This window comes from Salvia splendens, chromosome 3 (assembly GCF_004379255.2).
Source record: "Salvia splendens isolate huo1 chromosome 3, SspV2, whole genome shotgun sequence".
Taxonomy (NCBI): Eukaryota; Viridiplantae; Streptophyta; class Magnoliopsida; order Lamiales; family Lamiaceae; genus Salvia; species Salvia splendens.
Genome location: NC_056034.1, coordinates 30,451,373 through 30,464,356, shown reverse-complemented (window position 1 = coordinate 30,464,356; position 12,984 = coordinate 30,451,373).

The following is a 12,984-nucleotide window of genomic DNA, read 5'->3' as shown; positions in this document are numbered from 1 at the left end:
AAACACGAGATGTTTAGGTTTTGATTTATAAACTAATGCAGAATCAAATAAATAAGAAAATTTAAGCAACTAAATAGTGATGCAATTCACACAAACAAGAAAATTCTAGAGATATGATTTCACTACTTTAGTCTATAACATAATAACTCAGATATCAATATTTGACCATGGGGTAATTAGGGCGAATCACGCTACTATTCTCAATTATTAGAGAAACTAGATTGCAAGCTATAGATGTTTTCACACAAAAGCACGCAACTCCGAATAGTTCTCAGACCCTTAAAAAGTTTTCACTCTTATATTTACCATTTTAGGTATATTAACTGTAGTGTTATCAATTCTAATTTAATATGTGGATTCATTTTTTATTCATCCACATAACATTTAATCAAGCATTTATTGGCTATCAAACAATAAGAAGCATTATAATATAGAATTGAACAAAGTAAATGAAGTCTTGGATATAAAAAATGGAATTTATATAAACATAAAGAGCTAATATCAAATCTCTATGGCAAGCTGACGATGGCAAAGTTCTCTTCTTTGATGATACGTAAACTGAAATGGATATGAAATGAAATCCACCAGATATTTGGACAATTATGGGGAGCATAAGAGATTAGGGCGAGTCCCCGCTAATACAGGGAGTCGTTGAAGATTTGGGCGGCGCGGATCTTCTAGTTAACTCCTACACCATTTGGAATTTATCTTGTAACTCGTCCCAAGGTAGTTGATGATTTTTTTTGGACAAGAGATTAATTGATATTTTAAAAGTTAAAATGGAGAGGAAATAAAATAGGAGAGATAATAAAGTATGAAAGAAAAAGAAAGAATAAAATAGTAGAGAGAAAAAAGGTCTACAAATCAACTATCTTGGGATTAATGGAGTATTTATATTATTTTGCAAATTTGTCTTTTATTATGTAAAACGATGTAGTTTTGATTCTTTCTTTTAATTGTACAGCGCATAACATCCACGTCATGCTTCGCTTCTAATGCTATTGATTTGTCCGTCTGCTGATGACCTCAGGTGCAACATAGGCAGGTGTTCCACACATTGTATGAAGCAATCCGTCTTGTTGCCTTGTTTCCGCTAGAGCACTCAATCCAAAGTCAGAGTTTTTCAAGTTCCCGTGTTCATCCAGGAGTAAGTTCTCCGGTTTTAGATCCCGGTGATAAACACCCCTACTATGGTAGAAGTCAACAACACTGATCAGCTGTTGAAAACGTTTCCTCGCTGCATCCTCTTTCATCTTCCCCTTTGTCACCTTGTTGAAAAGCTCACCTCCTCTTACTTACTCCATGGGTCCAACGGGCCGCTGGGTTGCCTTTTGCTCCAGCTTCCGATATTTGACATTTTTATGCCCTTTTTCAGCTCTACTTTGCACATTTCCTACTAAACACGTCAAAATACTAAAATAAATAAAATATGCAAATAATGGACATGTAATGCAACTTTTAGACTCAAAACAAAACAATTAATGCCCTTAAAACAGTGCAAAATCCGAGCATATCACTTGTGGGTATGGGCTGCCAGCTTTGAATGGGGAGAAATTATGGCCGCCTGAAGAAGGCTTTCCTGTTGTTCCACCACTAGTTAGGAAGATGCCGGGTAGACCTAAGAAGGTGAGGAGGAGGGATCCATATGAAAAGGATCCATTCAAACCCGACAGGCATAGGAAAATATGTGTGATGACTTGTCAGAATTATTTGCAAGAAGACCACAACTCTAGGAGTTGCAAAAATGATACTGTTGAATTGCCACCTAAACCACAGGTAAGTAATTGTAAACCCTATACAAATTTGGTAGTATTTAGTTTGATAAGTAATGCTTGTTAAATAACTACTCTACTTTCAAGCCAAAATGCAGAGACCTCGAAAGGCACCACTGCAATCAATGGCACCCACTCGTACCACTGCTGTTCCAGGAAGATGTAGAGGTCGAGGTGGAGGTCGTGGTCGAGGTAATCATGGGGGAATTGTAGCTATTCCTACGCAAGAAAGTAACACCAGCAGTTGAGAAAAGGACTACTCTTGTCTTTTGGAATTGTAAAATGTCTATTTTAGAAGTGAATTGGTTGTGTATTTTGTATCGAATTCAAACAGTTGTCATTTAGCTTGACTGATCTAGTTTGGACTAATGTATGTATTGCCCTTTTCAAATGCTTTGTTATTGTATTGCTACTCATTGCATTAGAACATTTGCATTATTTATAGGAACAAGTGCAACATCTTGTAGGTAATTTGCTACTCATTGCATACATTTCACAAAAATATGTGATGGAATTCCACTACATAAAAACAAAAGACCAAATGACAAAAGACCAAATGACAAACTAAACACTGGAATTGTACTACATAATCTACATAAAAACACAACAGCCATTTTCAAATTTCTGTTTGTACAACGCAGATTGTCGATAACATGTTGGAGTGCTTCAATGTCATCGTTTTTTTAACAGACTTTTTCTTGAAGTATATCCTGCATAGCAACTCTCCTTTGTAATGCATCATCCATACCATCTATCTTCATCTTCAATTTTTGAACATAGTAATCTTGATTCGGCGACAAAGACAGATCAGTCCAACGAAAAAATTTGCAATCGTCATTCTTCCATACTTGGCAACGATAGAAACGTCTTCCAGGATTCGCCTCTGTCTTCGATGTCACTGTTAGAGTTGTATACTAGAAATCACCTTTCGAGTGATTGAATACTGTAAAACTCTGTATGTTATTTTCCAAAGGAATGAAATAGATTATTTTTGTCATAAAGTTGTTATGTTTTACATTTAATGGATGTTTATTGCATATTTAAATGTATAAGAAACGTAACAAAGTCTAAGTCTTTGTTTTAGTAGACCGGTTGTGGGTGTCGTTGAAGAGAGGCGACATTTGAAAGTATTGCGATCAAGTGGTCTATGAAGATATAACCGATCGGGTGGATCAATTTGCAATTGTCGTTGCGACTTGATCAAGGCGCCCCTCTCTCTTTCAAAACTATTTATAACTCCCTAACATGCAACAGTAAGCGGCAAGTACGGGGTCGATCCCACAGAGAAGCTGGTGCGTTGAGTGTGTGTTTAGTGAACAAGGTTTTGGCTGCGGCCACGATTTAAGTTGGGAGTTTTATTTTTAACTACTGGACTAAGCTAGGCAGAATGTAAACTATATACTTGATCAAGTGACATATCATGCTGGAAGCAGTGAACTGATCAGGTGATCGACAAACTGAAATAAATGACTTAACTACCTAAGCATGCTACGAATCTACGAAATACCTTGCCATTCAACATTATGGACTACTCTTGTCTTTTGGAATTGTAAAATGTCTATTTTAGAAGTGAATTGGTTGTGTATTTTGTATCAGTTGTATCGAATTCAAACAGTTGTCCTTTAGCTTGACTGATCTAGTTCGTACTAATGGATGTATTGCCCTTTTCAAATGCTTTGTTATTGTATTGCTACTCATTGCATTAGAACATTTGCATTATTTATAGGAACAAGTGCAACATCTTGTAGGTAATTTGCTACTCATTGCATACATTTCACAAAAATATGTGATGGAATTCCACTACATAAAAACAAAAGACCAAATGACAAAAGACCAAATGACAAACTAAACACTGGAATTGTACTACATAATCTACATAACTCTCCAAATGACACACATAAAAACACAACAGCCATTTTCAAATTTCTGTTTGTACAACGCAGATTGTCGATAACATGTTGGAGTGCTTCAATGTCATCGTTTTTTTAACAGACTTCTTCTTGAAGTATATCCTGCATAGCAACTCTCCTTTGTAATGCATCATCCATACCATCTATCTTCATCTTCAATTTTTGAACATAGTAATATTGATTCGGCGACAAAGACAGATCAGTCCAACGAAAAAATTTGCAATCGTCATTCTTCCATACTTGGCAACGATAGAAACGTCTTCCAGGATTCGCCTCTGTCTTCGATGTCACTGTTAGAGTTGTATACTAGAAATCACCTTTCGAGTGATTGAATACTGTAAAACTCTGTATGTTATTTTCCAAAGGAATGAAATAGATTATTTTTGTCATAAAGTTGTTATGTTTTACATTTAATGGATGTTTATTGCATATTTAAATGTATAAGCAACGTAACAAAGTCTAAGTCTTTGTTTTAGTAGACCGGTTGTGGGTGTCGTTGAAGAGAGGCGACATTTGAAAGTATTGCGATCAAGTGGTCTATGAAGATATAACCGATCGGGTGGATCAATTTGCAATTGTCGTTGCGACTTGATCAAGGCGCCCCTCTCTCTTTCAAAACTATTTATAACTCCCTAACATGCAACAGTAAGCGGCAAGTACGGGGTCGATCCCACAGAGAAGCTGGTGCGTTGAGTGTGTGTTTAGTGAACAAGGTTTTGGCTGCGGCCGCGCTTTAAGTTGGGAGTTTTGTTTTTAACTACTGGACTAAGCTAGGCAGAATGTAAACTATATACTTGATCAAGTGACATATCATGCTGGAAGCAGTGAACTGATCAGGTGATCGACAAACTGAAATAAATGACTTAACTACCTAAGCATGCTACGAATCTACGAAATACCTTGCCATTCAACATTATGCAAGTTCAAACAATGGATCTGGAAATTTAAAACTGAAACTAAGCTAGAACAATTGACGAGATTTACGAAAACAAATAACTTTGATTCAAAACAATATTCAGAACAGAACTTGGAAAGTGCAGAAAACAAACAAGAATGATTTTCCATCTACGTAACAAACACGGAATTTAACTAAGTAACTAGAACTGAAATGTAAGAAAGCGATAAATCCAAAGGTCCTCGGTCGGAAACTGAAACTGCGCCGAACAGATCTGGGTTTCTCTGTCGCGCTCCCTTCTGTCGCATTCCTTCTTACTCTCTAGCTAACCATTGCTAACTCTATAAACGAAATTCAAAAGATAAAAGAGAAGATTAAAGGCCGGAGGGAATATAGCCCCTCTCTATGGCGATGCGTCCTCTATTTATAGACTCTTCATAACAACCTCCAGATGTGATAACAACTTTGGCAGAGAATCTTCGTCCTTGCTGGAATTGCGCGTCTTATCCATCGAGTCAGCTTATACGTGTCCCCTTTTCTGTTTCGCTGTGGTCCTTGATAACCGATTAATGATCGCTTTCCAGCGCATCGGCTATACGTGTCCTCTTTCTGCAATGTAGTGGTCCCCGGCTAACTGCTTACACGTCACCTTGATCAAGCCACACTGTTTTGGGCCTTTTCCACCTTCTGCGCCAACATGATCATTTTGTCCTTGCTGTCCTTGGTCAAGCGGCATTCCTGCACAATTAACACTCGATTTCCGCGTGAAACTGATCAAGTAGCCTACATTTTACCCTACAAACTGATGCATGAAATAGGCCTTATCAGACGTCCACTTTAAGGTAACACGGTCAGTTTTAAACAAAGAAAAATAAGAATTTCACAACCTAGATAGGGCTAGACTACCTATCGTGAAAGGTTGCAATGTCAATCCGCATATTTCTAAGCCTTACTGAAATAAGATGACATTGGTGTGGTATAGCACTGAATTGGATCTAACAGCAAGACGAGTCTTTATACTATCTACTGAAAGACGAGGTCTTGATAATTAATTTCTTAATCAATGTACGATAGCATTGAGCATACGGTATTGATTATCTAATACTTTGATTTACCAAAACGTGCGGGTTTTTCGCAACCCAAGAATACTGGTATATTGGGTAGTGGTGATTAATATCTAGCGGTGCTAGGATTGCTATTATATTGAATCGTGCGCGAGGTGTCAAGAGGAGTTCGAAACAAGGTTTTATTATTCGGAACCTAGCTAGTTAGAGTTTGATTACTCTATGAATAATAAATAAGCGTTTCTTGCTAAGTCCACTCTTGGAGATAATAATATATTAATTAATTAAGTCCATAGCAGACATTAATTAATTAATGGATGTTTCTATCTTAAGCACCAGAAATAAATGACAAACAAATAGAAACCCAGAATACTTGTAATTTCGGATTTGGATGGGCGGTGCAATATTACTTCTGTAGTGGCTGCTCGTAATATTCCAATATAAACTTATATTAAATTGTGGATTCAATTTAATTAGTAAAAAGCTAATTGGGGGAGGCCATATCCAAATTCTTCCATAGATCTATGACTGGGCCTAATATGTGACTTAATATAAATAGGAGAATAAAGGAGACATAAAATACAAGATTTATTTTATAAAATTTTCGTCCCCCTCTCCTTCAAGCAGAGGGACGATTTTTGCTCTCCACCGTGAGCAGATTCCGTTTTCTTTATTTAAGTCCTAGTACTCTGGTGAGATCAGCCCACACTGATATTAAATTACAGTCCGTGAACCAGTCAGAAGATCCGTGGTTTAGTACTCAAGATCTTCACGTGCAGAATGCGCGAGCTATCTTCGATTCTTCAGTGAATCAACGAGGTAAATTGGCTTACTCTGTAGCAAACATGTTTCAAGTGTTAATTGCGCTAAAACAAGTTTAAATTCAAGTTATGAGAATGATACATGTGAGAATTACGCGAATAGAATTTTTCTAAATAATCCGCTAAATAGATCAGAATTATTATGAGATTCGTTTGAACGCACGCTTCCGCTGCCAACCCCTTCAATTGGTATCAGAGCCAGTCTTTGGCTCTGATTATTTGGATTTAATTTTCGCGAAATTCATGTATGCATGTATTGTTTGATTGCGAAGCATGTTCTTGGTGTTTTTGTTTATATTTTATGCATGATGAACTCAAGAACTATCGAATCAAAGAATTTAAATTTTTCGATCGTTCGAGACGTGCGATCAGTCGGCGCTCGCGCTGAGACGGATCGCACCACGCACGATCGAGAGAGGGTTGTACATTGAGTGGGAGCCGAGAGTTAATGATCACGGGGCGACGCACATATGAATAAGGGCTTGTGCGCGCCGCCGACCGAGACCAAACCTAGGCGGCACCAGACGAGTCTGGTCAAAAGACGAGTCATCACGGCTGGCCAAAAGCGGCGCCACTGATGTGCGCGCTGCTGGCCGAGGATCGCGGCACCCGACGAGCGGCGATGCATGTGCGCGTCTCGCTAGCCGAGAGCTGCTGAGACACCGACGAGCCGGTGTGCAAGCCAGGCGGCCGAGAGCATGCTCACACTTGTGCGCTGCTGGCCGAGACGCAATGTGCGTCGGATTCCGACGACGAACTCATCGGATATTCATCGTTCATTGTTCGTGCAAACCTCGAGCGATGAGATATCGATGATGGATTATTTTAATGATTATTTAATTCATTAATTAAAGGATATCATTAAAATATTATTATTTAATGGAAATAAAATATTTTGAGAAGATTTCCCTAGATTTTAGGAATATTTGAATTATTGACTATATCTATGGAAATAAATAATATTATTTTGATTCCTAGATGATATGGACAAGAATAATTTAATAGTTTCCTAATATTTATATATCTAGAATCCTAACAAGGATAGATATATAGGAATACATTAAATAATACAATAATATAATTTCTCTTCCTTATCTTGAACATGGAAATAATTTGAATTTAATTTTTCATGTCTAATTAAGATTTAAATAATTCGTTTATTTTAGAAGTATCTTATAGAAGACATGAATAATAATTAAACTCTAGAATAATTAATTTCCTAAACTAAGATAATAAAAGATCGTGAAAAATATAATTATCCAGTCAGTTAAATACCAATAGAATTTAATTAAGCCTTTATCTGCCTTAAGGCTAAGGATGATTAAAGAAAAACCATAACAAAATATCTAAGCTATAATTACGAACTCAATGTTTGTACATGGTCTCCATCGACTGGTCTGCAATTTATGAAGCTAATTTCTAATATTATCGCCACCCATTTGTGGGGACAATAATCCTAAGAAATAGTAAGTTCATGAGGGCGGGCTTCTCAAATATAAATAGTATGAACTAGAATGTGGTTTTGAATATTATTGATATTGGGGACAATAATCCTAAGAAACTACGAGATTCGGGAGTTCACACAATATTTATGAGATAACTTGATTTTATTAGCAGCACATGAACATTGTTATGTGAGTGTGTTGTAGAAATAAGATATTGTAATGCTAAATCTGTTGGTCTTGCTTAGGCAAAATTAGGCGGTCATGCCATTATGTGGTCTCTGGACTATTCGTCGGTGTTGTGACAGTAAAATTGTAAAATTTTAATGCGTATTGAGCTCTTATGGAGGGCACAAAATTTTAATTTTACAATTGTAAGATTTTGAAAAGTTTTATGGTTAATCTACTAAAACTTCTTACATAAGTTTATGACAAACAGTAAATATTCTGTTTTGCAGTGCAAACTAAATCGTCAAGATGTCATTCAATCCTCTTTCTGCAATTATTAAAGAAAACAAACTCGATGGCCAAAATTACATAGAATGGAAACAAAATTTGGGCATCGTTCTCACAGCTGAAGAGTATAATTTTGTGCTCACAACCCCACGACCTCCAGTGCCGGCAGCCAACGCCGCGGCAGGAGTCAGAGAGGCGCATGGACAGTTGCATAAGACGAATGAGATGGCTAAATGCTACATGTTGGCTTCTATGTGTTCAGTACTCAAGCATCAACATTTTGCAATGGCAACTGCTACCGAGATCATGCAAAATCTCACAAATCTTTTTGGTACTCAGAATCGAACGGCCAAGTCTCAGGCCTTTGGGAGTATCATGACGAAGACCAAGAAGGAAGACACGTATGTGCGGGACCATGTCCTCGAGATGATGGGCCACCTCAACCAAATTGAGGTTTTGGGAGGGATAAACGATCACGAGTCCTAAGTAACAGTTATCCTTCAGAGTCTTCCCCCTAGCTTCCGACAGTTCAAGTTCAACTTCGAGATGAATAAAAGGAACTACACCTTGGCAGAATTGTTGACTGAACTTCAGTCAGCAGAGGACCTTATGGTTCAGTCTAAGGTAACTATGCTTAGTTTGGCGCATCATTCCTCTGGCTCTAAGCCTGGCGCAGGAAAGAAGAGAACGCCGAACCCAGTTGCGGCTAAGAGTGCTAAGGGAAAGAAGAAGAGGAAGGCTAACAAGAAGCCTTCGGGGAAGTGTTTCAAGTGTGGAGAGAAGGGGCATTGGAAGCCAGACTTTCCTAAAAAGGGCAAGGCTACAGGTATGCACCAAGCTCTAGTAGTCGAGTCATGTTTGACTTCGACATCTACTTACCCTTGGGTTATTGACACATGAGCTACTAATCATATTTGTTTTGATTCTGACTTAATGCAGGTGACAAGATGGCTATATGACAATGAGATCGAAGTCCAGCTGGGCGACGCTACTAAAGTGGCGGCCATTGCAGTGTGAGACGTTTATTTGCATTTTAGTAGTGATAGATTTTTGATTTTGAAGAATGTTTTGTTGATACCTTCTTTTAGAAGAAATTTAATTTCAGTTTCTAAATTGATTTTTAATGGATATTCGATTTCTTTTAATGAAAATTGTGTTATTAAGAAAGATGGTTCTTATATCTGTCGTGGTATCATGGAAAAAAATATGTACACAATCATATCTATACAGTTTAATAATCGCAAATCAGAACTCAATACAACATTGAAAATTTAAAAGAAAAGAAAAGCACCTTCAAGTTCAATGAACGAAACGTACTTATGGTACCTTAGACTTGGTCATGCCAATGAAAGGAGGATCCATTCTATTGTGGAACAAGACCTTATTAAAGGTCTAGAGAAGGAACCTTTTCATAAGTGTGAATCATGCTTAGAAGGCAAGATGACCAAGAGGTCTTTTAAGACTAAGGGCAATAGGGTCAAGGAAGTACTTGAGCTCGTTCATACCGATGTATGTAGACCAATGTCAATAGAGACAAGAGGTGGTTTTCGATACTTCATCACTTTTATTGATGACTTCTCGAAAATCGGATATGTCTATTTGATGCGCCACAAGTCTGAATCTTTTGACAAGTTCAAAGAGTTTAAGGCATATGTGGAGACGTATCATATAAATAGTATCAAAAGCATGAAATCTGATCGAGGAGGCAAATACCTCAGTGCCGAGTTTTTGGACTACTTATCGGTGGCGGGAATTGAATCCCAACTGACCTCGCCGGGAACGCCCCAGCAGAACGGCGTGGCTGAAAGAAGGAATAAGACCTTGTTGAACATGGTCCGGTCGATGATGAGTTTTGCACAACTACCCATTTCGTTTTGGGGACATGCTTTCTGCAAGTCATATTTTAGACAACTTACCGTCAAAATCCGTACCTACTACTCCTTATGAGTTGTGGACTGGGCGCAAGCCTAATCTAGCACATCTCAAGATTTGGGGTTGCCCGGCTCATGTATTGGAAAAAGATCCAACTAAGATGGGATCATGGACGGAGGTATGTGTGTTTATAGGATACCCTAAAGGATCGAAAGCTTATGAATTCTATAGTCTCTGAGATAAGAAAGTCATTGTGAGTACTCATGCGACATTCTTAGAGGAATATTATATAATGAATTATAAACCCAGCAGTGAAGTGGCTCTTGACGAGCTAACTTCTGTCACAAGTTCCATTAACCAAGAACCCATACCTAGTGTACAAACAATTCCCGAAATTTCAACTTCTACTCCAAGTATTGTAGTGTCGCGCCGCAGTGGGGGGGTCTCTCATGAGCCCGATAGATATATTGGTTTGGGGGAATCTATGGATCACTCCTCGGACAACAATGTATTAGATCCCTTCAACTTTGCAGAAGCGCGGGCAGATGTCGATCATTGCCAATAGTGAAAGAAATGGATCCGGAACTACAATCTATGATAGACAAAGACGTCTACGCTTTGTCCGTCCTTCCCGAAGGCTGTACTGCCATTGGGAGCAAGTGGATATACAAGCGTAAACGTGGATCAGATGGACGAGTTAAAGTCTTTAAGGCAAGACTAGTGGCCAAGGGGTATACCCAAAAGGAAGGTGTCGATTACGACGAGACCTTCTCCCTGGTGGCCAGACTCAAATTGATCCGGATACTATTGTTTATAGCAGCTTACATGGATTGGGATGTGTGGCAGATGGACGTTAAGACTGCGTTCTTGAACGAGAGTCTTGAGGAGACCATGTACATGGAACAACCCGAAGGATATTCCATCAAGGGCAAGGAACACATGGTTTGGAAGCTTAAGAAGGCCATTTATGGCCTCAAGCAAGTATCTAGATCAAGGAACCAGTGTTTCGATCAGACTGTGAATAAGTTTGGATTCGAATAGTGCCCAAATGAAAGCTGCGTTTATAAGAAGGTTGAAAATGGGAACGTTGTGTTCTTAGTTTTATATGTAGATGACATTCTTCTAATTGGAAACAATAAAAAGGTGTTGTCATCAGTACGAACTTGGTTGTCGAACCAGTTTGAGATGAAGGATATGGGAGACGCGGTACACATCCTCGGGATCAAGGTTCTTAGGAATCGTGAAAAGAGGATGTTGTGCTTATCTCAAGAACCCTACATCAATATTGTACTTAGTCGCTTTAGCATGCAAGATGCCAATAAATGTTTCTTACCTTTTAGACATGACATCCATCTATCTCAAGAGATGTGCCCCAAAACGCCATCTGAGATAGATGAGGTGAGAATGATTCCATATGCTTTGACAGTTGGAAGTCTCATATATGCTATGCTTTGTACAAGGCCTGATATTTGCTTTGCTCTTGGCATGGTAGCAAGATATCAGTCGAATCCGGGTCAAGTACATTGGATTGCCGTAAAAACCATACTAAAGTAACTTAAACGGACTAAGGACTATGCTCTAGTTTACAATGCAGCCGAGCTCTGTCCTTTGGGATATACTGACTCAGATTTTCAATCTGATCAAGACTCGAGAAAATCTACTTCTGGATATGTGTTCACTTTAGGGGGTGGAGCCGTAATTTGGAAGAGTGTGAAGCAGAAATACATCGCAGACTCAACCATGGAAGCCGAGTATGTGGCCTCTTCGGAGGCTGCAAAAGAGGCTGTATGGTTCAAGAACTTCCTTATGGATTTAGGTGTGGTTACGAATCTGTCCAAGAGCATCACCATTTATTGTGACAATTCTGGTGATGTGGCAAACTCGAAAGAACCAAGGGCTCACAAAGCGAGCAAACACATAGAGAGGAACTATCATATCATTAGAGATATAGTGCAGAGAGGAGACATACAAGTGGTCAAGATTGCGTCAGAGAACAACCTGACAGATCCTTTCACAAAGGCATTGGAGGTGAAACCGTTCGAACGCCATGTTGAAGGGATGGGAGTTCGACTCATTCAAGACCTCAACTCGCTTTTAGTATAATTGGGAGAATTAGACGTGTACACCTATATTTTGTATACTCAAAAGTTGTTTTGAGTATAAGTGGGAGATTGTTAGAGTTTGTATACTAGAAATCACCTTTCGAGTGATTGAATACTGTAAAACTCTAATATTTATTTTCCAAAGAATGAAACAGATTATTTTTGTCATAATGTTGTTATTTTTTACATTTAATGGATGTTTATTACATATTTAAATGTATAAGCAACGTAACAAAGTCTAAGTCTTTGTTTTAGTAGACCGGTTGTGGGCGTCGTCCACTTTAAGGTAACACGGTCAGTTCTGAACAAAGAAAAATTAGAATTTCACAACCTAGATAGGCTTAGACTACCTATCGTGAAAGGCTGTAATGTCAGTCAGCATATTTCTAAGCCTTACTGAAATAAGATGACATTGGTGTGGTATAGCACTGAATTAGATCTAACAACAAGACGAGTCTTTATGTTATCTATTGAAAGACGAGGTCTTGATAATTAATTTCTTAATCAATGTACGTTACCATACAATATTGATTATGCACTACTTTGACTTACCAAAAGGTGCGGATTTTTCGCAACCCAAAAATCCTAGTATATTGGGTAGTGGTGATTAATATCTAGCGGTGCAAGTATTGCTATTATATTGAATCGTG